The sequence below is a fragment of the Somniosus microcephalus genome, chromosome 3 (assembly GCF_052327205.1).
Source record: "Somniosus microcephalus isolate GS21.2 chromosome 3, FLI_Smic_1.0, whole genome shotgun sequence".
NCBI lineage: Eukaryota > Metazoa > Chordata > Chondrichthyes > Squaliformes > Somniosidae > Somniosus > Somniosus microcephalus.
The window spans coordinates 299554381-299579190 of record NC_140989.1 but is presented as its reverse complement, the minus strand read 5'-3'; the positions used below and the strand labels follow the sequence as shown (position 1 = coordinate 299579190).

At 45.9% G+C, this 24810-nt stretch overlaps 1 protein-coding gene across 3 annotated transcripts in view; it reads left to right on the top strand.

Moving 5' to 3' along the window:
- Window positions 1-24810, top strand: part of fggy (FGGY carbohydrate kinase domain containing) — a 420841-nt gene that overhangs the window by 350638 nt on the left and 45393 nt on the right. The window lies entirely within an intron of this gene.

The window sequence follows — 24810 nt, the reverse complement described above, 5'->3', positions numbered from 1 at the left end:
GAAGTGCGAGCTGATAACGGCATAGCAAGGGTGACAGGGCATCTGGGACCTTGGTGAACGATAGGACCAACAGTGTATCTCCTTAGCCAATGAGATTAAAGGATGGAGAAATAAACAGAGGAAGGGCTGAAAAGGAGTGTGAATTAGAGTGGGTAAATTCAATGTCAAATCAGGTACAGAAAGAGAAACAAAAAGAGGGCAAGAAATACTGGATTAAGAGAGAGAGAAAAAAGAGACAGAAAGGAAAAGTAAAAAAATATGCTTTCATTTAAAATTTGAATTTTTTAAAATCTCTAATAACAATTTATAACCTAAAGGAACGAGACTCCACACTTTCAATTGTTCACTTTCTGGGCCAGAGAGGTTGATTGGCAGTCATTAACAATTATCACGTCATTAAAAGGGTACTTACACTGTTAATTACTAGACTTAACCTTCTGTGGCGAGTTTAATGGGCAATTAATGTGCAAATGCAGCAACTTCATGAAACTCATGGGGAGATTAAGGGCGAGAAGTCGTTTTCACGAAGCTAACGGTGGAGTGGCGCAAATCGTCCAGCAACTTGTGGCGATTCGCAATTCACAGGTATCTCTTCTTTGCCACAAGTTGTTGTTCACATGCCATTATCTTTTCAGCAAATTCTGGGCCATTATGTCACGTATTATTTAGTTGTATTTCTCCGATTAGTATTTTAATTACAAGTTATACCAATTTAAACTTGTTGCGAACTTGTCTAGACTGTGTTTAACTCAAAGGTTATCTGCCTAATGCTATATGAACAAAATACCTTAATGCCTATCTGAATGCTAGAGCTAATCTTTGAACAGTGGACTGCCTCGTCTACATGTTCTATCAGTTATTAACCAAGGAAGTTGAATTAAATGCAGTTCCTGTAGAATGAGAAATTCTAAGTTTCCAAAACATCCTTTTGAAAAGGACACTGGTACTTTGAATGTGTTAGTTTAATTGATTAATTTAATCAGTTGTTAGGTTTGTTAATGTTCAACGTTACATTTTTTTCAGCAAATTCTGGCCCAGTACTTTACAGTGATTTCCAGCAAGTTTTTACATTGACTGGCTGGATTTCAATCAGGGAAGGAATTGCATAGCTTGTATAGTGCTGTACCTACATTCAGGCCAGTTCCTCACTGCAATACCAATATTAGAAAAAAGTATTTTATTAGTTTTTTCTTTCATATGCTCATCAAGATGAAGGAACTTAGTACTAGGGAATGGAAGTCTTCCCATTTCAGGTACCCAGTTTCAGCATCAAGTACTCCCACAAACAAAGCCAGAAAATATTGTAAACACATAGCAGGTCAAGCAACATGTGGAGAAAACTGACCCTTCATCATAATGAGAAGATATTACGGATGAACAGCACTGAAAAAGGAACAGAACAAGGGGAAAGGTGATAGAAAAAACACAAATACTTAGACTGGGAAATAAATAAATTGACCTGTAAAGTGAGCCTCCATCGGAACGCAGTGCTGGCGAGTGTACTGCGCACTCGGTGTCAACCTGCTTTTTTCTTCTACCAGACTCCTGGGCCACTGGAGCCTGTTCCACTGTGCAGTTTTTTATGCTTCCCTTTCCACCAGCCTGTCCCCCACCCCTTTAGCTAATCACACACTCCCTGGGCTGGATTTTTCCAAACTCGGCGGGTCTGTGACGAGCGATGTCCATGGCGTGTGCTTATATGCTTATGGAGGGAGTCACAGCACGCAGGGAGGTTCTCTTCCCTTCCAATGGGCAGAAGACACCTCCCGAGGAGATCAACACAGCCTGGTTGCACATTGCACAGGAGGGCACAAGTAGGGATGTCATCAAGAGGACCAGGCTGCAGTGGTGCAAACCTTTCAATGATCTCAGTAGATTACAAAACATTACTGCTAGGCCACACTCAACCTCATCCTGCTGTGCCACTCATCACATCCCCATCACTTTGTCTTCCCTATCCTACTCCTGCACATCCTTACTCACACCAACTTACCTTGCACCTCCACCCATCCCTCTCTATCTACATTATCACTTCCCCATTTCACTAGCCACCACTCACACTCACCCTCATCCTAGTCCAATCATACCAACTAACAACACACAAGGGTAGGCACTTGTGTGTTTTAGCCAATGTTCATGTGAAGTTTCTGTTAATGTGCTGTCAAACACTGAAACCTTTATTTTCAACACTTTGCGTTCTTGGACAGATTTGTGTGCACCTTTGGATGTGGCTAAATGAGTTGCAGTGAATGGTGAGACATATGTCCCCCCCCCCCCAATGGTGATGAGTGTGAAAGGAATGGCTTGAACATTGTAGGGATGCTTTATGGTGCTGATGTGGGGTGGTGCCAACCTGGTGCATCATGTGACAGCCAGGAGATACAATGTTAAGTGAAGCAAATCTGGACATGGTGAGGCCATCGCTGGCATCCCAGGCAGCAATGTATATGGGTGATGATGCCCTGTGTCCGGTGAAGCATCAGTTGTTTGCGGAGAAGGTTGCTGCGGATGTTGGTGCTGCTGGTGATGCTGGTGTTGGGGCTGATCGTGTTGGGATTCTGAGGACCAAGGTGAAATTTTGTCAAGGGCACCGATGCTGATAGAATAGATGGCAAGTGAGGCTGAGATGACAGAAGTAATCCGTAAATGTTGAAATAGGTTGTTCCAAGGAGGCGACACTGGATAGAGAGATTACTCCAAACACTTCAAAAGTGCATAAAACTCAAAAGTGGGTTCTGTAGTGTATGTACCCGTCTACCTTTAAGGAAACTATTGTATGTAACCGTTCACCTTTAAGAGAACTACTTTAGGTGTGGCACTACTTGTTTGGCTTCTGTATACTGTAATACCGACAGTGACCACACCAGTATATAAGTGTTGTGGCAGGATTGCTGGGGCAGATTCGCCCTGACCTTCGAATAGTAAAGACCTGTTTGTTTGTTACTCCTGAAGTCTGTGTCGTTATTTACAGTACAACCCACAGACTTTACAGTGGCGACGAGTCCGATCGTACCCTGCGGCAAGACTACCAAAGCAACTAAAGAGCGTCGAAGAGAGGCAACCGCCCTCGTCGTTATGCTGGGAGAAAACACGAGGCTGCAGCAATAGAAAGGAAGAAGACTTAGCAACAAAAGCTTCCGGCAGCAACAGGCACTGACTACCCTTCTACCACGGTGCGGAGTGAGCCGATCAGCAGGAAACAAGGCGGCTGCGGAGACTGTGAGTAGGGGAAAGTGTAACGAAATCCGGAGGATAAGGGCTGTGCACTCGACCACGGTCGAGGGGGAGCAGAGCTGGTCAGGAAGTCGGGTCCAACGGCGTCGTGAGATAGCCGGACCGCGATCAGCGGGAAAAGCCGGGCAGCGACCGAAGCCACGAAGCGCTGAGACCGGGAGCAGGCGCGGGAAGAGAGAAACTCAGCCGCAGCCGGGGAGGGAAGCACCGGACTGCGTGAGGGCTGGGAGGCGAACGGGAGCCGAGCGTGTGGGAGAGGCAGAGCCGACCAAAGGAGGCTGCGCGAGAGCCAGTCCAGCGGCTGAACTGTTCTCCACCAACGGGGTACCCAGCGCCGGTAGAGCCGAACGTGTGGGAGAGAGACGGAGCCAAGCAAGGGGAGAGGGACTGCGTGAGAGCCAGTCCAGCGGCTGAACTGTTCTCCGCCAACGGGGTACCCAGCGCCGGTAGAGCCGAACGTGTGGGAGAGAGAGACAGAGCCGAGCAAGGGGAGAGAGACTGCGCGAGAGCCAGTCCAGCGGCTGAACTGTTATCCGTGAACGGGGTGTACCCAGCGCCGGTAGAGCCGTGCGAGCGGGAGAGAGAGACAGAGCCGAGCAAGGTGAGAGAGACTGCGCGAGAGCCAGTCCAGCGGCTGAACTGTTATCCGTGAACGGGGTGTACCCAGCGCCGGTAGAGCCGTGCGAGCGGGAGAGAAAGACAGAGCCGAGTAAGGGGAGCTGTGCGGAAGCCAGCCAGCGGCTGAACCTGTCCACTGTGGGGAAAGCGTACCCCTTCCACCAGGGAAGAAACGCGGGAAGCCGCCATTAGGCGGAGAAGACGACAGAAGCGGGAAACCGCCATTGAAGTGGGCGGGGAGAGAAGGAAAGAGCGGGAAACCGCCATTTTCATGGGAAAACCGCCATCTTAACTGCCATTGAAGTGGGCGGAGAGAGAAGGAAAGAGCGGGAAACCGCCATTTTCGCGGGAAAAACCGCCATCTTAGAAATAAACAAATAAATAAGAATACTTAAAGAAATACTTGTGCTGCTCCCAAGGAAAGAAAGATGCCTAAACGAGGGAATATTAACGATTTTAATTCTGAGATAGAAGACTGGGCCACGTACGTGGAACGCATAGAGATTTATTGTGAAGCCAACAAAATAGAGGAAGACGTCAAGGTGATAACATTGCTAAACTCGATGGGGGCAAAAACATACAGGCTCTTGAAGCATCTAATAGCACCAGATAAACCGGCGGATCAGACTTTCGAAGAGATTGTGGCTGTGCTGAAGGACCACTTGAACCCCACACCGTTGATGCTGGCTGAACGTTTCAAATTCTATGCAAGAACGCAGAGGAAAGACGAAAGTAACGCGGAATACTTGGTCGAACTGTGTAGGCTGGCGAAATACTGCCAGTTCGGAGGGAATCTGACAGAGGCACTGCGAGACAAGTTCGTATGTGGATTGTCCAAAGAAGGGACGCAAAAGCGACTACTGGAAGAGAACGACCTCACACTAGACAGGGCTGTTCTTATAGCTGCATCGCACGAAGCCGCAGCGAAAGGAACGGCAGAAATGCAGCTGAAGGCGGCGGCACTCGGGGTGGACCAAATTACCTCGAATACAACAAAATGCTATCGTTGTGGGAAGACAACGCACGACCAGAATCAATGCTGGTTTAAGAACCAAGAATGTCGGAAATGTGGCAAACTGGGTCACATCGCAAAGGTATGCCGGTCAGGGAAGAAGACCAACAACCAAAGGAAGCCACCACAAGAAAAGTACAGCAAGGTACACAAGGTGGCTGAGAAGAGTTCAGACGAACAGAATTCAGACTCAGACCCAAACAACCAGGAGCTGGGTAGTCTGAGAATTCACAATGTGGGGAGGGAAGCTGATCTACAAACTATCTGGGTCATGCTAAGAATAGCTGGAGTCCAAGTAAGAATGGAGTTGGACACTGGATCAGCTCTATCAGTCATCAATCGAAGGGACTACCACCGGCTATTCTCTCACATACCCTTAAGGAATACCAAGTTCGTATTACAGACATACACGGGGCATAAAGTATACCCCATGGGGAAGATAAGAGTCAAGGTGAGAGAGAGGGGTAAAGAACACCCAAGAATGAACTTGTACGTATTACCTGAGGGAGGACCACCACTTCTAGGACGGGATTGGATTAAGAAAATAGACATGGAATGGCACTATCTAAAAGCCATCACGAGTGAGGACTCGGTACGAGCAATCAGCTCAGATTCTGGAACGGATGACGATAAGACTAACTCAAATATGGAAGACAAGGCTGAAATGGACTTGCCGACTATGGTGGAGAAAACGAAGACAGGCATAAAGGCTTATGCTACCGAGAAGGATAAAGCTTCAGAGCAGAACTCCAGGTTGACAGAGAATTCTGAGCCTGTCCAAGTTAAGGACTTATCCACGACGGAAGAACACAGAGCCCGGACTCAAACGTATCGCAAAATACAACAACAATTAGAACAGTTGAGTTACCGTCTTGTACAAGAGATGAAAACAATGGAACAATTCTGGGACACCGAATGGGAGAACCTGGAAAGACAACAGAGGCAGCTAGCTCAAACTGAGAGCGACCATAGGGCCATCATGGCTAAGTATCGATCACATCTCCCTGATGCTGTTCAAGAGTTAGAATATTTGCAGAACGAAACAAATGAAGAGGAATCTTCAGGCAGCCAGGATTTTATCCCAGTTCCTCTCTACGACTCCTTACAAGCAGAGTGTAAGAAGTTGAAAGAACAGTATGAACAGGCCCAGGCTACAATTCTGGAGGGGGTTAACTCGGCAACCTCCGAAAAGCTAGTTTTAGTGAAAGCATATGAGCAACTAAAGGTTGAACATGAGCAAGAAGTCCAAAGGATGCAGGAAATGTTTGAGGAGCTCCAGGCCAAGACAGACTCATCGGTAGAGTTCCATCCATCGATGAAAAATTGGAGGTGGAAGACATGGCAGAACATGGAATCCAAGAGGTTCAAGAACTCATAAAAGTACTGAAGGAAACCCAAGACAAATATGAGGCGGAAATGACCAGGGTTCAACAACTTGAAGAACATAGTCAACTGGGAATCCGGGCAGTGGAAGGAAAGGCAACTGGAAGAGAAACAGAGACTGGAAGAATGGCCCCTGAACTGGAGCTAGAGAGCATCAAGGCGCAACTTCTTCGAGCGCTTAAAACCCAAGCACCAGAGGGAAAGGTGGATGAAATAGAGAAGAAGCTGATCCACAGTGTCCCCGGGGAAGAGTTAACGACCAGCCAACTCCTTCACAGGCGGAGTGACAAGACTCCACAAGGGGAACACGAGCTTCAGGCTTCAAAGGGAAGGAATTCGGAGCTTCCAAAAGGGATGGAGCTAGCTGAGGTGGCAACACAGCTTTTACAAGGATGCCAAAAGGACGCTGAATTACGTCAAATTGAACAGAAGAATGGGGAAACAGCTACTCCAGTAGAAGGAGTAAATAGCCGGATAACGCAATCCCCGATGGAAGGGAAGGTATTGAACTCACAAATGAGGACAGTAGTGAAGGAATGGCAGACAACCCAGGAAGAGCGTGATGAATATGAATGTATGAGGAAGTCTTTTCAAGAAAGATGTCTAGGGAAGGAACCACAGTCGGCTAACGTCCAGATGGGTAAGGAGGAAGTAGAAGGCCCTCTCGCTGGCCTAACTCAGGACGACCCCGAATATTACCATGACCTGTTGAGTGACACTGAATATTACGAGGATCTGGTCTGCCCAGTTTGTGAGGAAAACTCCCAAAGTGCTGAAATCAGGATGAAACACTTAAGGTCTAAGGAACATAGAGAGTTGGTGGCGCTACAGCTGGCAGCCGAGAAAGGAGCCCTGAGAGTCTCAAAAAGGCAGAAAAGAAAAAGAAGAGGCAGAAGACAATAACTATCTAAAATATTATCACTTCTACCAGCTCAGGAGGGGACCTACGAAAGGAGCTAAATTAGTTGAAAAGTGGGAAATTATCAAGACAGCCAGTTGGTTATAAAAGTCGGCACTGCCGGTTCAACAGGACGAAAGTTCAAGCTGTTACGTCAAGGAAAAGGCTATGGAGGAGTCACACTATCCATGTGAACCGGCTACACCAAAGAGATGTTGTTCGGACCAAGTCAAGATCGGAGACTGAATCTGTGAACTGTTCCCGCAGAGACTGACTTTGTGAACTGTTTCCCACCGAGATTATATCTGTAAAGTGTTTTATATGAAGTTGAAGATATGTATGTTAATGGGACTCTGTAAGTAATAAGCTAAAAAGGGAGGATTGTAGTGTATGTACCCGTCTACCTTTAAGGAAACTATTGTATGTAACTGTTCACCTTTAAGAGAACTACTTTAGGTGTGGCACTACTTGTTTGGCTTCTGTATACTGTAATACCGACAGTGACCACACCAGTATATAAGTGTTGTGGCAGGATTGCTGGGGCAGATTCGCCCTGACCTTCGAATAGTAAAGACCTGTTTGTTTGTTACTCCTGAAGTCTGTGTCGTTATTTACAGTACAACCCACAGACTTTACAGGTTCCAAATCATTAATGCTCCAGCTTCTAAGATTGGGAAGTGAACAGCTGTGAAATGGTAGGTTTTATACCACTTTTTCAGCTTTCACCTATTCACAGCAATCCACAGTCATTGAGAACCCGACATACTTACCTGACGTGATAGCTGCTCTCCGGGAATATAGAAGATAGGAGCAGGAGTAGGCCATTCGGCCCCTCGAGCCTGTTCCGCCATTTAATGAGGTCATGGCTGATCATCCAAATTCAGTACCCTGTCCCTGCTTTCTCCCCATATATCTTGATCCCTTTAGCCTTAAGAAATATATCTAACTCCTTCTTGAATATATTTAATAAGTTGGCCTCAACTGCCTTCTGTGGTAGAGAATTCCACAGGTTCACCATTCTCTGGGTGAAGAAATTCCTCCTCATCTCTGTCCCCTTATCATTAGACTGTGACCCCTGGTTCTGGACTCCCCCGCCATCGGGAACATCCTTCCTGCATTTAGTCTGTCTAGTCCGGTTAGAATTTTATAAGTTTCAATGAGATCCTCTCTCATTCTTCTAAACTCTGGCGAATATAAGCCTAATCGACCCAATCTCTCTTCATACGTCATTCCTGCCATCCCAGGTATCAGTCTGGTGAATCTTCGCTGCACTCCCTCCATGGCAAGAACATCCTTCCTCAGATAAGGCGACCAAAACTGCACACAATACTCAAGATGTGGGCTCACCAAGGCCGTGTACAACTGCAGCAAGACATCCTTGCTCCTGTACTCGAATCCTCTCATTATGAAGGCCAACATACCATTTGCCTTCTTAACCGCCTGCTGCACCTGCATGCTTACCTTCAGCGACTGGTGCACAAGGACACCCAGGTCTCGTTGCACTTCCCCTTTTCCCAATCTATTGCCGTTCAGATAATAATCTGTCTTCCTGTTTTTGCCACCAAAGTGGATAACCTTGCATTTATCCACATTATACTGCATCTGCCATGCATCTGCCCAATCACCCAACCTGTCCAAATCATACTGGAGTTCCTCGACATCCTCCTCACAGCACACATGCCCACCCAACTTTGTGTCGCCTGCAAACTTGGAGATATTACATCTAGCTCCCTCGTCTAGATTATTAATATATATTGTGAATAGCTGGGGTCCTAGCACCGATCCCTGCGGTATCCCACTAGTCACTGCCTGCCACTCGGAAAAAGACCCGTTTATTCCAACACTTTGCTTCCTGTCTGCCAACCTGTTTGCTATCCAAGTCAGTACCTTACCCCCAATCCCATGTGCTTTAACTTTGCACGTCAATCTCTTATGCGGGACCTTATCGAAAGCCTTCTGAAAGTCCAAATACACCACATCCACTGGTTCTCCCTTATCTATTCTACCAGTTACATCCTCAAAAAATTCCAGTGGATTAGTCAAGCATGATTTACCTTTTGTAAATCCATGTTGACTTTGCCCGACCCTGTCACTGTTTTCCAAGTGCTCTGCTATTACATCTTTTATAATGGACTCTAGCATTTTCCCCACTACCAATGTCAGGCTTACCGGTCTATAGTTCCCCATTTTCTCTCTACCACTTTTTTTAAATAGTGGGGTTACATTAGCTGTCCTCCAATCCATGGGAACTGTTCCGGAGTCTATAGAATTTTGGAAGATGACCAGCAATGCATCTACTATTTCTAGGGCCACTTCCTTAAGTACCCTAGGATGTAGATTATCAGGCCCTGGGGATTTATCGGCCTTCAATGCCGTCAATTTCCCTAACACCATTTCCCTACAAATACTGATTTCATTCAATTCCTCCCTCTCATTAGACCCTATGTTCCCCAACATCTCTGGAAGGTTATTTGTGTCCTCCTTTGTGAAGACAGAACCAAAGTATGTATCTAATTGGTAGCCATTTCTTTGTTCCCCATTATAAATTCCCCTGATTCTGACTGCAAGGGACCTACAGTTGACTTCACCAATCTTTTTCTCTTCACATATCTATAGAAGCTTTTACAGTCAGTTTTTATGTTCCCTGCAAGCTTACAAAATATTCTGTTTTCCCCCTCTTAATTAATCCCTTTTCCTCCTTTGCTGAACCCTAAACTGCTCCCTAAACTCAGGTTTGCTGCTTTTTCTGGCCAATTTATATGTCCTCTCCTTGGGTCTTATGCTATCCCTAATTTCCCTTGTTAGCCACGATTGAGTCACCTTTTTTGTTTTATTTTTATGCCAAACCGGGATGAACAAATTCTGTAGTTCATCCATGCGATCTTTAAATGTTTGCCAATGCCTATCCACCGTGAACCCTTTAAGTAACGTTCCCCAGTCCATCCTAGCCAACTCGCGCCTCATACCATCGTAGTTTCCTTTATTTAAATTCAGGACCCTAGTCTCTGGGTCAACTACTTCACTCTCCATCTTAATGAAGAATTCTATCATATTATGATCACTCCTCTCCAAGGGGCCTCGCACAACAAGATTGCTAATTAATCCTTTCTCATTACATAATACCCAGTCTAAGATGGCCTGATCTCTAGTTGGTTCCTCGACATATTGGTCCAGGAAACCATCCCATATACACTCTAGGAATTCCTCCTCCACAGTATTGTTACTAATTTGGTTCGCCCAATCTATACGTAGATTAAAGTCACCCATGATAACTGTTGTGTCCTTATTGCCCGTGTCTCTAATTTCCCATTTAATGCCATCCCCAACCTCAGCATTACTGTTTGGGGGGCTGTATACAACTCCCACTAACATTTTCTGCCCCTTGGTATTTCTCAGCTCTACCCATACAGATCCCACATCATCAGAGCTAATATCCTTCCTTACTACTGTGTTAATCTCCTCTTTAACCAAGGTTGAAAACCTGGTAAAATGGTAAGTACATGGGAAAATGGTTCTTAACTACCTTTTAATAAGCTTTTATCTATCTAAATTGGCTGACCCACCGCTTGGTGTCACGTTTGTTCAGGGATGACAGACCCGACACTTGGTAAACTGACAAGGAGGCGGGTTTACAGCGGGATACCGACCCGCTGTCAATCTTTGTGATTTTGACAGCGGACTCTCCTCCAAACCTGCACTCTGAGCGCCGGCAAAATTCAGCCCCGTGTCTTATATATGTCTTTTATTTGTGTTGCTGGCCGTGTGCCAGCACCTGCCCCCTCTGCCGTCCCCGGCCTCCTCTGCATCACCCCATCTCCGTGAGCCCGGCACTTCTCTTAAGTGCTGGGCTCTTTTGCCGCCACTCCGATCCCTGGTGGCCCAGCTGGGCCCCGGGTCGCGCTGCGCTAGTCCCCTCCCCTTTAAGAAGGGGAGGAAGGCCTGCAGTACTGCGGCGTGACGTGCCGCAACACGTGGTGCTGCGGCACATAGTGTCGCGATATTCCCTCACAGTGCCCCAAGAGGGAGACGGGCGCTTCCAGTAGCACCCCACTTCCCTCTTGGGGCGGTACCGGTGAATTTCGGCCGCTGGGGCGCTAATGTTTTCAGGGCACTAAAAGTAGCGCTCCGGCGAAGTTAGTGCCCCAAAGGGGGCGCGACTCAATTTTTCCCCCTGAGTGTCTTATCATACTACTGATTTAAAATCTTTTGCTTTTCCTGATTCTCCAGAGAAAGTCTGCAAGAAGTGACTGCTTTGGCTGTAAGATAAGAGCTGGAACTGGCAGTGGTATCATTGACAGGATGGAATTAATCTTCAGGACGATACCATTGATTTTCCACACAGTGAAATGGTGAATGTAACTGCCATCTTTTGTGCTTCTGTTTACATTTTTTGGAGACAGCAAGGCAGTTTAAATTAACCACTACTTTTACAATTAGCTGAAACAGTAACGGTGAGGCATTTTAATCCTTCCATAAGCTTCATGTAGAGTAAATGGGCCAGAATTTGCAGTCGGAGGCGTATGCTTCCAACCCAAAAAGAAATACGAACCTACCTACTGGCTCCCGGGCTTTGGAGACATCAGGTCCTGGGCCTGCAGCCGTTCACCTGTGTAAAGGCCCACGGATCCCAGTGAAGCAGGCAGTTCGGAAGCGTCCCTGGGATCATGTGGACCAGATCCTCCTATCAGAAAGGAGGATTCCATTGTTGTCATTTCTGAACTGAATCCCCTAATGACGAGCAATGGAATCCCCAAATAATTAAAGAACTTACACAATTCTAATAAAAATAAATGTTCCTATTTTCACAGTTAATTAAAAGTCCCTTTAATTAAGCATTTACAATAAAAATTTAATTTTTTGAAAAATAATTTAAAATATTTTAATCTGGGCCAAAATTTACCTAATGGGGCAGTAATTCCTCCCCAAATGCGTGAGTACGGAAGGGGTACTCATGCGTCTGGCCGGAGGAAATGCCGGTTTTCAGCATGCACAGCGCATGCGCTGAAAACCGGCATTTCCTCTCCTCTAACCCAAGAGTTGAAGAGGCTAGCGCGTGCGCTGTAGGGGGCAGCGCGTGCGTCTTGGATTTCCTCTGTTTTGGGGGATTTGCGCATGTCTAAAGGCCTCCGGTCTTTACGCTTGTAAAAAGCACACGTAAGTATTTATTTTTACAGGTAAGTGGTGTTTTAGTGTAATTTAGAATTTTTTTTCCACAGGTTTATTATTTTAAAGAATCTACAATAAGGTAAGTTTAGTTTTAGACCCTTTTTATTAAAAATTTATTTTTTTCAATAAAAAAAATTATTGTTTACATTTTTTTTTAAACTTATTTATACTTAATTTAATTATTGGGATGTTTTTAAAATTTTTATTTAAAGTTTAAATAGTGTTTTGGGCCCCCGTAGTTTTCATGAGTTTGACAGTTCTTACTCTCAAACTCATGAATGCACCTTCCCCTCCCCTGATTGGTTGTACAGTACTCACCTGATCCCAGCCAGCACATCGCACTAACTACGCCGCTGGATCAGGTAAGCACTGCGCGCTGACACCTGAACCGGGCCTGTGACAGGAAATGCAAGCAGGCCCGGGCTTCAGATGTCAGCACGCAGGGTGAGTGCAGATCGGGGGCTTGCACGCGCGGCAAGCCCCTGACACCAAGTTCTGGGCCAATGTAATTTTAAGTGTTTGTGGATAATTTTTTATTTAAAAAATTTTAATTTAACATTTATATTAACCCTTACTCTGGTGAAAGCATGCCCTATGCCTGCTTGTACCAGGTGTAAGGGTTTTGTGGGCATTTGCTGGGCAGTAGTGGGATCTGCGCCAGCGAAAGTGATTTTACTTTCGGTTCGGAGGATCTATCCGGGCGAACCTTAACAGATCGCCAGTTCTGGGTTTTCGCGCATGTGAAAACCCAGAACTTACGGGGCCTTTTACAAGGCGTAGACCATTATCAGCCAATGTGTTCGAGGTGAACCTGAAGTTGGTGTTTGACAAAGGGAAGGCCTTGGATTTGCCCCCAATTTATATAAAATTCCACAATAACCATCATGCTGATTCTGTGCATTGACCAAATTTTGGCTTAGTGGAAATTAGTGGAAAGTTTGCAAACTCAGTTTGTACAGTATGCTCTGATCAAGAGTATTGATGCTTAATTGGGGTGTAATTTTCTGTTCCTTTAACCTGATAAGAAATACCGGATAACCAATGCCCATTTTCCTCTGCTGTTGGCATTATCCTGTAGTTGAAACTATGAAGACAGTTGTACTCAGAACACCTACAGCAACTCCTTCAAATCTCCTTTATCTATTACATGCATTCCACTCTTTGTGAATTCTCTTCTTAAAATATTTCATGTAGCATTTGAAAAATATCGCAGGTCCTCGAAAGTAAGTTTTCCAGAGACCTATTTTTTCCCCTCTCCTGAAAGCATCCAATAGTTCAGGAGCAAGATTCCATAGGTACTGGGAGCCCTCTGGTATCTTAATCAATCATCATTTATCATTTGTGAGCTAGACTGTGAGACTGCAGGTCGTTCAATCTGAGAGAGCATCTCAGCTATTTACCCAATGGCCACACACCTGCACTTCCCAGCAGGGCTGGCTCTCTAGATAGCTAACAGGAGTGACAACTCTGACAGATTTTTCCCTTCCTGGTCAAGGATACTGAAACCAACAGTAGCACTGACCAGACCAAAGATCAGCAAAGACGATGGATTGAACATTAGCCCTGCTAGTCTGTATGCTCAGTTCCATAAACATGCTTTTTAAAGGATTGAGCACAAGTTTTATTACGGTTTTCAAGTAAAGTTTATTGTAAAGTCTGTAAAGCTTTGTTCAAAGATAGATCAGAGCATCAGAGTGATATTAACTCAAGAAGTCTCTAAGAATATATTGTATACAATTTTCAGTAATTTTTTTATATATATGTTTATTTTAATAAAAACTATAATTTAATGAAAAACACAGATGTATTTTCCCCATTTTATAGTAAAACACATAGTGGGTAAATTTCCACAGGGTTCTCCTGCTCCCCTGCCATAACTTCGGGAGAAACCCCATAAAATCATAGAATGCTTTCCTTCCCACTCTCCTGCTCACTCTCTACACTTTAATAGTTCTCCTTTTCAAGCAACTTACAAAGGACTTTGCTTCATTCCTCATAAGAATCTTAATATCTATGCTACACTTTTTCTATTATTTTTATGTCCTTCCTACGATGGGGTGCCCAAAACTGTGCACAACACTACAACTGCAGCCTAGCTAAGGTCTTATAAAAGTCCAACATTATATACTTATAAAAACCTTTTGGGACATTTTTTTTTAAATGTTAATGTGCTGACTTGCATGAAGATCTGCCAGAATAGGTCTCCCTTGCTAAAAGGCCACTCCCTGACATCACTGATGTAGCTTCATTAGTAGTATACATATAAGATTCTGAGGGGGATTGACAGGGTAGCTGCTGAAAGGTTGTTTCCCCTGGCTTGAGAGTCAAGAACAAGGGGGCATAGTCTCAGGATAAGGGGTCGGCCATTTAAGACTGAGATGAGGAGGAATTTCTTTACTCAGAGGGTTGTGAATCCTTGGAATTCTCTACCCCAATGGGCTGTGGATGCTGAGTCGTTAAGTAGATTCAAGGTTGAAATAGATAGATTTTTGGACTCATGGGGAATCAAGGGATATAGGGTAGAAACAGAAAATGGAAATACTCAGCAGGTCAGGCAGCATCTGTGGAGAGAGAAACAGAGTTAACATTTCAGGTCAATGACCTTTTGTCAGATATGGGGATCAGGTGGGAAAGTGGAGTTGAGGTCAAAGATCAGCCATGTTGTTATTGAATGACGGAGCAGGCTCGAAGGGCTGTATGGTCTACTCCTGCTTCTAATTCGTATGTTCTCATGTTCTAGTCGGGTTGCAACCTCAATGAGCAATTCTTCAGTAGGAACTTTGTAGCTCATGGCTGTAAAAACAAAATGGCAGCCTTATAAGGATCACCAGAGGCCCTTTACTGGCTGCTGGTGCCTAGCATTGCAACCTCAATCCATGGGGTGCACACAGCATATCATAAGCCACACGGCAGGAACGCCGTAAAAATATTTAAATGAACTGACCTTGCATTATTGTGTGCAGTCATGTCATTTAGGCACAGGTGCATACAGCAGCTCAGAAGCAGCGGTCGCAGTGGCACCATACCAGGATTGTTTTATCTACCTCTATATGTTTCACTGAGGATTACTTATAACAAAATAAAATGTCCCTAGATTTTCCTTCCTCGTTAATTGTTTGTACTTTGAACATCAGTGCTCATTAGTTAAAAGCAGACTGTAATGATGACTGTCATTAATGTTAATTTTTTTTAATTAGTCACACATGACAAATATTTGAAGCGTTCCTTTTTAATTCATATTTTGATTCATTCCGCAGTTGAGTTTTGCATTAATTACACAATATCGCCACCTGCTGTAATGTACTTAATATTGCCGATTTTTTTTTTACACACTATCATTCACCCCCTTCTTTCTCCTTATGGCAGTAACCTCCTTGTTTGGATAGTTCGTAGCATGCCCTCCAATACCTATTAATTTGTAATCCTTGATAGTGAGTGTCAGTGGTTTATTCATCACAGAAATATCCTCACCCACATGTCCTCACAGACATATAGGCAGAGTTCAGGTAGCGCAGGACTTTTGCCCGCTCTGATTCTGTCCCGGCTGTAACTCATTTCCCAACCCTGACCCAGTTCCCTGGGTGGGGCCTTAATACTGATGCATGGCGGACTACTGGCCATTACCACCGCCAGGAGGGAACCCAAGGCATCAACTCCGAGGGAAATGTTGGAAGTGCTGCATTAAAACAGCCAACAAGATGGCAGTAGTCCATTGGGTGGAATAGAGGGAGTGCAGACTGCTACAAGGCCCTCCCTTTCTACGGGGTACCTCAGGGTCGATGCCACTGCTTCCCAGGCCTACTTCCAACTTTCTCATGGCAGCCCAGGGAAGTGATGGTAACACGGTCGGACATGAGCTGAATCTTGCTGTAAAAATAACAGCGTGTTAATGCCGTTATTAATGCGCAAATTTGCCAGCAAGTTCAGGAGATTAAGATGCCCCATTGCCCTCGCTGCACCGTTATCATTTTGCACTTCCAGCAAGTTAACGGCACAAAGATTTTCCAGCTGAAGGGTGCAGGAAAAAGTCTAACTAATGGCCTATGTCGCGAGATGCCCTGCACCAGCAAGATCTAGCTTAAGGAAAATCCAGCTGGGACCCAGACCCCACTCCCCCTACTGCGATTTGCATGCATTGGGTGGGGAAGGAGTGCCCAGTAGCGGTCTCGGTGGGAGGAGGAAACTCCCAGTTGGGGTGGTGAGGCGTGGTAGATCTCACGTCTGAATTTGCCGTCATTCTCTGTCACAAACCCGCCCCATTTTGGACATGATCACGGAGAAGAATTTTAGCCTTACATTTACAGCCGGGGCTGCTAGATTTTAATAATGACCCTGGATGATTTTCCTTTCCTAATTGAATTATCGCTCCCATAATGCACGCCAGCTGAGATGAGCTGAGTCAGTACAGACTGGGGATCCAGTGTGAGAGTTTCCTGGTCTGTAAGCCTCAGCTGTTCACTGGGTGAGCAGGGAGAGAAAATCTGGTTCTGGGGCAATAGTCTAAACTCCATCTCTGATTGTTTCTTTCAGTATAATTACAGTCTTTAGTTGTTTATTGATGATCACTTGGGCCATGAAATTATTGTAAAAACAGTTTTCTAAATTGTTGGCACAAACCTCGTCGTTTATTTTTTGTAGTTTGCTGATTGATGGTGAAAATTGTTGAGTCTGTGTTTTCTAAATGTAGTTATGCTGAATAACTGTACACAGACACAGACTACTTAAACAGGTCTTTAGTAATTGAGGGTCAGGGCTGAACTGAAATACAAACTGCTCCACAGGGTTTATATACCGGTGTGGTCACCACCGGTACTACAATATACAGGAGCCATCAGAAAGTAGTTCATCACCTTAAGGTAGTCTCTTAAGGTGGTACAGGTTACATACACTACAATTCCTCCCCTTTTAGCTTAACAGTGTACACCCCAATTTAAACATAACATGGATAACATATATACAACTTTCATACAAAACTGTTCAAAGATTCAGTCTCTGAGGAGGCCTCCTGATCCGGGCCGGATAACGCCTTTCAGGGGTCTCTGGTTCTCGTTGCTGGGGTGACTCATCCATTTGATCTCTTATAGATTGAACATCATCATGTACGTTCGAGTCTGAGGTAGATGCTACAGGCTCAATAACTTCTTCAACTGGTGTCTCTGCCGTAGACATGGGGTCGACCCCTGTTCTCGATTCCACAAGTTGGTCAGCATGACGTCGTATTACGTTCTCACCAACGTCTACCGTGTACATCAAGGGTCCTTGTCGGGCACGAATTGTTCCGGATTGCCATTTATCATTCCTATAGTCCCTGGCCAACACTGGTTGTCCTATTTCGAAACTCCGAGTGCCCTTGTTATTTACGTGCTGGAATTGTTTGTTTTCGACTTCCCTACGCACATTGGGTTTTAACAAATCCAATCGGGACCGCAACCTCCTGTTATAGAACATTATGGCAGGACTTTGATTTGTCACTGCATGCGTGGCGTTTCGATATGCCATCAGGAAATTGTCCACCTTCTGTTGTAGTGGAATATGGTCTTCGCTCATGGCCTTTATCGCCTTTTTGAACGTTTGTACAAATCTCTCGGCCAACCCATTTGTAGCCGGATGATATGGGGCAGATGTATAGTGTTTCACCCCATTCTTCTTCATGAATTTCTGGAATTCTTCTGACACGAACTGTGGTCCGTTGTCTGAACATATTTGTTCCGGCAGCCCATTCCTTGCAAATATGGTTCTTAGAACTGCGATCGTCTTTTCAGAGGTAGTGGTCGACATCTTAATCACTTCTGGCCATTTAGAATGTGCGTCTACCGCTATCAAAAACATGGAATCCGTGAATGGACCTGCAAAGTCGATATGCACACGTTGCCATGGGGTTGAAGGCCATTCCCACGGATGCAGTGGTGCAATTGGAGGTGCATTTTGAACTTTTTGGCACCCTGAGCAGCTTTTAGTCAGATCCTCTATTTGTTTGTCGATACCTGGCCACCACACATAAGCCCTAGCAAGGCCTTTCATCTTGACTCCCCCCAGATGACCTTCATGCAGTTCCTTCAGAACCCTCTCCCTTAATTTAGGAGGAATAATCACCCTTGTTCCATACATCAATGTTCCTTGACAGACGGACAGCTGCTCTCGTCTGGCTGAGAATGCCGGTAACAGTGGTTCGCCCTGTGTTGGCCATCCCTTCACTGTCAAATCGTAGACCCGAGACAGTGTCAGGTCGTTTCTGGTCTCTCTCTCAATACTCGCATTGGTGACTGGTAAGCATTCGATGATGGTCGAGTGAAATATCTCGACAGGGTCAACTGCCGGTGCCTCTTCCGCTGTAGGTAGTGGCAGGCGCGACAGCCCGTCAGCATTACCATGTTGCTTTGTACCTTTGAATTCGATATCATATTGATGTGCCCCTAGGAAAAGGGACCATCTCTGAAGCCTCTGCGCCGTCATAACCGGAACACCCTTCTTAGGGTTAAAGATGGAAACCAACGGCTGGTGATCTGTCAGCAGCGTAAACCTTTGGCCTTGCAGATAATGGTTAAATTTCTTAACTCCCCACACGAGGCTGAGAGCCTTCCTATCTATCTGAGCATAGTTGCGCTCTGCGGAGGTCAATGATCTGGATGCGAACGCGACTGGCCTTTCCAAGCCATTTGGCAACTTATGTGAGAGCACTGCCCCGATACCATATGGAGAAGCATCACAAGCTAAACGAATAGGCAGCGTTGGGTTAAAGTGAGCCAACACTTCCTTAGAGGTGATCAGTGCCTTGCTTTTTTGAAAAGCCCGCTTACAGTCCTCGCTCCACTTCCATGGTACTCCCATTTGCAAAAGAGTGTTCAGCGGGTGTAACACCGTGGATAAATTTGGAAGAAACTTGTGGTAATAGTTAATCAACCCAAGGAACGACCTCAACTGGGATACATTTTCCGGAGCGGGAGCTTTCACAACAGCTTCGATCTTGTCAGGTGACTTATGAAGCCCCTCCTGGTCAATGACGTGACCGCAGTACGAGATTCGCTTCTGAAAGAACTCACATTTCTGGCGATTAACTCTGAGTCCATATTCTTTCAATCTGGTGAGCACCTGCTCCAAATTCGCGAGATGTTCCTTATCATCATCTCCTGTAATCAGAATGTCGTCCAGGTAGCATTGTGTGCCTGGAATTCCCTGTAATACCTGCTCCATGGCCCTTTGCCAAATCGCTGGAGCCGATGCCACTCCAAAAACCAGTCTATTATACCGATATAAGCCCTTATGTGTGTTGATCGTGAGATACTGGCGTGACGCTTCATCAACTTCCATCTGTAAGTACGCCTGCGCCAGGTCTATCTTGGTGAAGTGTTTCCCGCCAGACAGCGAAGCGAAGATATCCTCAATCCGCGGAAGCGGATATTGCACCGTGTGAAGAACCAGATTAACAGTGATCTTGAAATCGCCACAGATGCGAACCTTCCCAGGTGTCCCCGGCTTATTGCTCAATGAACGCTTCATGACGGGAACAATGGGCGTGGCCCATTCGCTCCAGTCCACCATTGACAGTACTCCTGAACGTTCTAGCCCTTCCAGCTCTGCTTCCACAGCAGGTCGTATCGCATAAGGTACCGGTCTGACTTTGAAAAATTTGGGGTTTGCATGTTCTTCAACCTTGATGTTTGCCGTAATTCCTTTCAGTGTTCCCAGTCCCTGTTGGAACACCTCCTTAGCATCGTCCAATATTTTGGACAGTCATTTAGGTTTGACATCGTCCTCTTTACAGGAATCTACAGTTAGTGCTTGTAAGGAATGCCAGTCCATATTTATTCTCCGGATCCATTCCCGTCCCAGTAGTGGTGGACCTCCCTCAGGTAACACATACAAGTCCATTCCCTGACTTTCTTTACCATTGTAGACCACCTTTACCTTTATCTTTCCGATGGGGTATACTCTTTGCCCCGTGTATGTTTTCAATACAATCTCCGTATCCCTCAGGGTAATGTGTGAGAATAACCTTTTGTACTCTTGCTTATTCATGACCGTCAATGCCGATCCAGTGTCCAATTCCATCTTCACTTGGACTCCTGCTATCCGAAGCATGACCCAGATAGTTTGGTGGTCTGCTGTGTTACCCACATTATGTATTTTTAGACAACCCAGTTCCTTACTGCTGGAGTCTGAATCCGTCTTTTGTTCATCCGAACTGTTCTCTGTCACCTTGTGTACTTTCTTGTACTTCTCCTGCGGCAACTTTTTGTTGCTGGTCTTCTTTCCTGACCGGCATACTTTCGCTATGTGACCAAGTCTGCCACATTTCCTGCATTCTTTATCTTTGAACCAGCACTGGTTCTGATCATGCGTTGTCCTTCCGCAACGATAACATTTTGCTGCACCCAATGCCATTTCATTGGTGCTGAATTCCGATGGCCTTTGCTGCATTTCCGCAGTGCCTCGTGCTGCTGCCTCGTGCGATGCTGCAATGCTGAAAGCTTTGTCCAGCGTAAGATCCTTTTCCTCTAGCAGTCGCTTCTGGGTTCCTTCCTTTAGTAGCCCACACACGAACTTATCTCTCAGAGCATCTGCTAGTCCTGTACCGAACTGATAGTACTTTGATAACTTGTGCAGTTCGATTAAGAATTCAGCGTTGCTTTCCTCTTTAAGCTGAATTCTTTTGTAAAATTTAAATTGTTCCGCTATCAGCAGCGGCGTGGGGTTTAAATGCTCTTGCAGGATAGTAACAATCTCAGCGAAACTCTTTCCTACCGGTTTATCTGGTGTTACAAGGTGCCTTAATAACCCGTACGTCTTCGCACCCATCGAGTTTAATATGGTTAGTGCTTTCTTATCCGCCGGTACCTCATTCGCTGTACAGTAAACTTCAACGCGTTCCACATAAGTGGCCCAATCTTCTACATCGCTATCAAAAGCAGTGCTGTTACCCGTTTTTGGCATCTTGTTGAGTTTCCTTTATTTTATTTATTTTTCCAAAATGGCGGCGTCCCGCGATTGGCGGCTTTTCCCGCGCTTATCTTCTTCCTCCGCCGACTAAAATGGCGATTACCGCGCTGTTGCCATTCTCGCCTCCCAGCGGTCCTTATTTCCCCCGACGCTGCTGCTCTTGTTCCCCGCCGCTCCCGCGGTCCTCGTGGACATTAACGCTTTTCTGGCTGCTGCGCGTCTCTGCCCGATTGCAGTCCGGCCCTTTTCACCGGCTGCGGTCGTGTTCTCCGCCCTTTTCTTCGGTTTCCCTCCCCTTCTCCCACTGACAACTCGGCCGACTTTCTCTCCGTGTCGCTAGATCGGGCTTACCCGCCGCTGTCGTAGAAGGGATGATCACTGCCTGTTGCTGATGGTGGACTTCGTGGCCAGCAAATCCAAACCGGGTTCTCGATGCCTCCCGTGCGATGCAGTGCTCAGCAGGATGATGAGGGCGGATGCCCCTTTTCGACGCCCGTTCTGAGGACGAAGCTTGCTTGGATGCAAAACTGCCGCTAGGTACGATCAGACTCGTCGCCACTGTTGAGTCTGTGTTTTCTAAATGTAGTTATGCTGAATAACTGTACACAGACAACAGAATACTTAAACAGGTCTTTAGTAATTGAGGGTCAGGGCTGAACTGAAATACAAACTGCTCCACAGGGTTTATATACCGGTGTGGTCACCACCGGTACTACAATATACAGGAGCCATCAGAAAGTAGTTCATCACCTTAAGGTAGTCTCTTAAGGTGGTACAGGTTACATACACTACAAAAATGTTTGAAGCTATCAAAATATACTGTTACTAGCTGGGGGGGGGGGGGGGGGCCCGGCTTTGCCAGGGCTGTTTTGGGCCGGGCGGTTTAAATCGAGTGCCAGGCTTTGGGCCCTGTCTGTGTCCCTCTGTGAATCTGCTGCCGGGCAACATTTTAAATCGAGTCCCAGGCTTTTGGGTCCTGTCTGTGTCCCTTTGTGAATCTGCTGCCGGGCAACATTTCTACCTTTTAATACCTTGAAAGATGAAAGTGAAAGTACTTTTAAAAATAACATAAGATTTACCAAAAATGTTTTATAAGAGATACTAACTTTTTCAAAGCTGGATGATCAAAGTAGTTTGAGCTGGAAGCTGAAGTAAGTATCAACAAAAAACATTAGCTCGTACTCCTTAGAGTTTTTCCCCCCAGAAGTTTACCATACATCTCCAAAACAGAAAATTCCTCAAAAAGTGGTGTTTTTGAATTTCTCCAAACATTTAAACATTCACTTAAGTATTTTACAGGCACTGTAGTTTAGTGGTTATAGTACTGGACTATAAATCCAGAGACCAGGGCTAATAGTCCAGAAAACATGGGTAAAATCCCACCATGGCAGTTTGAGAAATTGAATACAATTTTAAAATTTGGAAATGAAGAGCTAGTATCCGTAAAAGTGACCATGAGCTTTCAGATTGTCATAAAAACCCAACTGCTTCACTAACGTCTTTTAGGGAAGGCAACCTTCCATCCTTACCCAATCCGGCCTATATGTACATCCAGTCCCACACCAACATGATTGACTACCCTAGCAAGCCACTCAGTTGTATCAAACCACTAGAAAGAAAAACAAGAATCAAACTGGACCACTCGGCTACGACCTAGCCATCAAATCAGGACACGACAAAGGCACACCCAACCCAGTCGACCTTGCAAAGACCTTCTCACTAACAATTGGGGACTGGTGTCAAAGTTGGGAGAACTGTCCCACAGACTCGTCAAGCAACAGCCTGACGTAGTCATACTCACAGAATCATACCTATCAACCAACATCCCAGACTTCTCCATCACCACCCAAGGATGCTGAACAACAAAACCTGCTATAGGCAGTGCTAAGCGATCCCACAACCAAAGTTCTGCAACTCTGCCACATCCAGTCGTGAATGGTAAAGGACAGTTAAACAACTAACGGGAGGAGGAGGCTTTATGAACATCCCCCTTCTCAATGATGTTGGAGCCCAGCATGTGAGTGCAAAAGACAAGGCTGAAGCATTTGCAATCCTCCTCAGCCAGAAATGCCAAGCGGATGATACTTATCGGCCTCCTCCTGAGGTCCCCACCATCTCAGATGGCAGTCTTCACCCAATTCGGTTCACTCCACATGACATCAGGAAACAGCTGAGAGCAGAAAAGGTTATGGGCCTTTGAGAGGCAGACATTACTTTGCAGAGACAGAGGTCCATCTTGGCGAGATTGCTGGAATAAATGAATAGGTGTTTTTGAGGAGTCCCTCATCTTCTGCAGTCTGCTCTACCACAGATCAGTGGAAGTGATGAGCCCCAGCCCCACGGGAGTGGCAGGGGGACTATGGGAGTGGTACCTGTTGCTCTCTCAGGATGTCAGCATGTCTGCTCCTTTGCTACCCATCAACCAAAACCTGCCATGATGCCAGGAAGTCAGCTGTCTGGGCAACAGCCGAGAATCAGCAGTCTGCAGCTGGTCCCTCACAGGCTCAAACACCTAGAAGTCACCGGTCACAGGGATCTTAACATGAGTAACAGCAGCCTTCAATCAGCTATGCTGAGGCCACAAGGGGAGCGGCTTGTAGGAGAAGTAGACTTAGGAAACATTCTTGTAATAAAGGTACCACAAGGACTTAAGAATTAGGAGCAGGAGTAGGACATACGGCCCCTCGAGCCTGCTCCGCCATTCAATAAGATCATGGCAGATCTTCAACCTCAACTCCACTTTCCCGCCCGATCCCCACATCCCTTGATTCCCCTAGAGTCCAACCATGGGTTGACACTTTGTAAGAAATGAATAGAAGGCAATTATTGTGTTGGGAATTAAATTCATCACATTTAGCGCTGTGGTCTGCAGAGCGGTTTTATAGCAGCTTCCGAGTCTACATTGTTAGTATGTCATTGATACAGAAGTTGCTGAATGATTTCAATGTCCTCTAATGCAGGATTAAGGAAATGATGAGATGTAAAAGGGACGTTACTTGTTGAGGGGCTTTGTTTTCAGGGCAGGGGATTGAGCGAGCAGGTCACTGGAATCACTGAGCAGTTAACTCATTCCTCGCGCCTCTTAGTGCAAAGCATTGAGGTGGCCCTCCTTCTGCATCCTCGCTTTCACCCTGGTCTTCATTGTCAATTGAGGGCTGCTGCTGTTCGGCCTCCTCCAAATGCAGCTCTCTCTGTATAGCAAGGTTCTGCGTGATGCAGGATACCACTGTGATATGGGAAACTCTTTGTGGGGCGTATTGTAGGGAGCCCCCAGACCTGTCGTCTTGAACCTCTGCTTTAATAGCCTTATGGTGTGCTCAATGACTTTGATAACCACTGGCAAAGCATGGCCTCCCGGTCCTGCAGGCAGCAGTTCCTGTTGCAAGAGGTCGCAGAGGTCTGCAACAGACTGCCTGGAGAAACATAGGGAGGAATTTTTCGGGGAGTCAGCAGGCTCGTTCGGTGGTGGGTCGGGTGGGAAAAAAAATGTTTTTGACAGCAGGACCCGCCGCCATGCGCCTTTCCCAGATGTCAGGCCTGTCAGGGCTGAACAGACCCGACA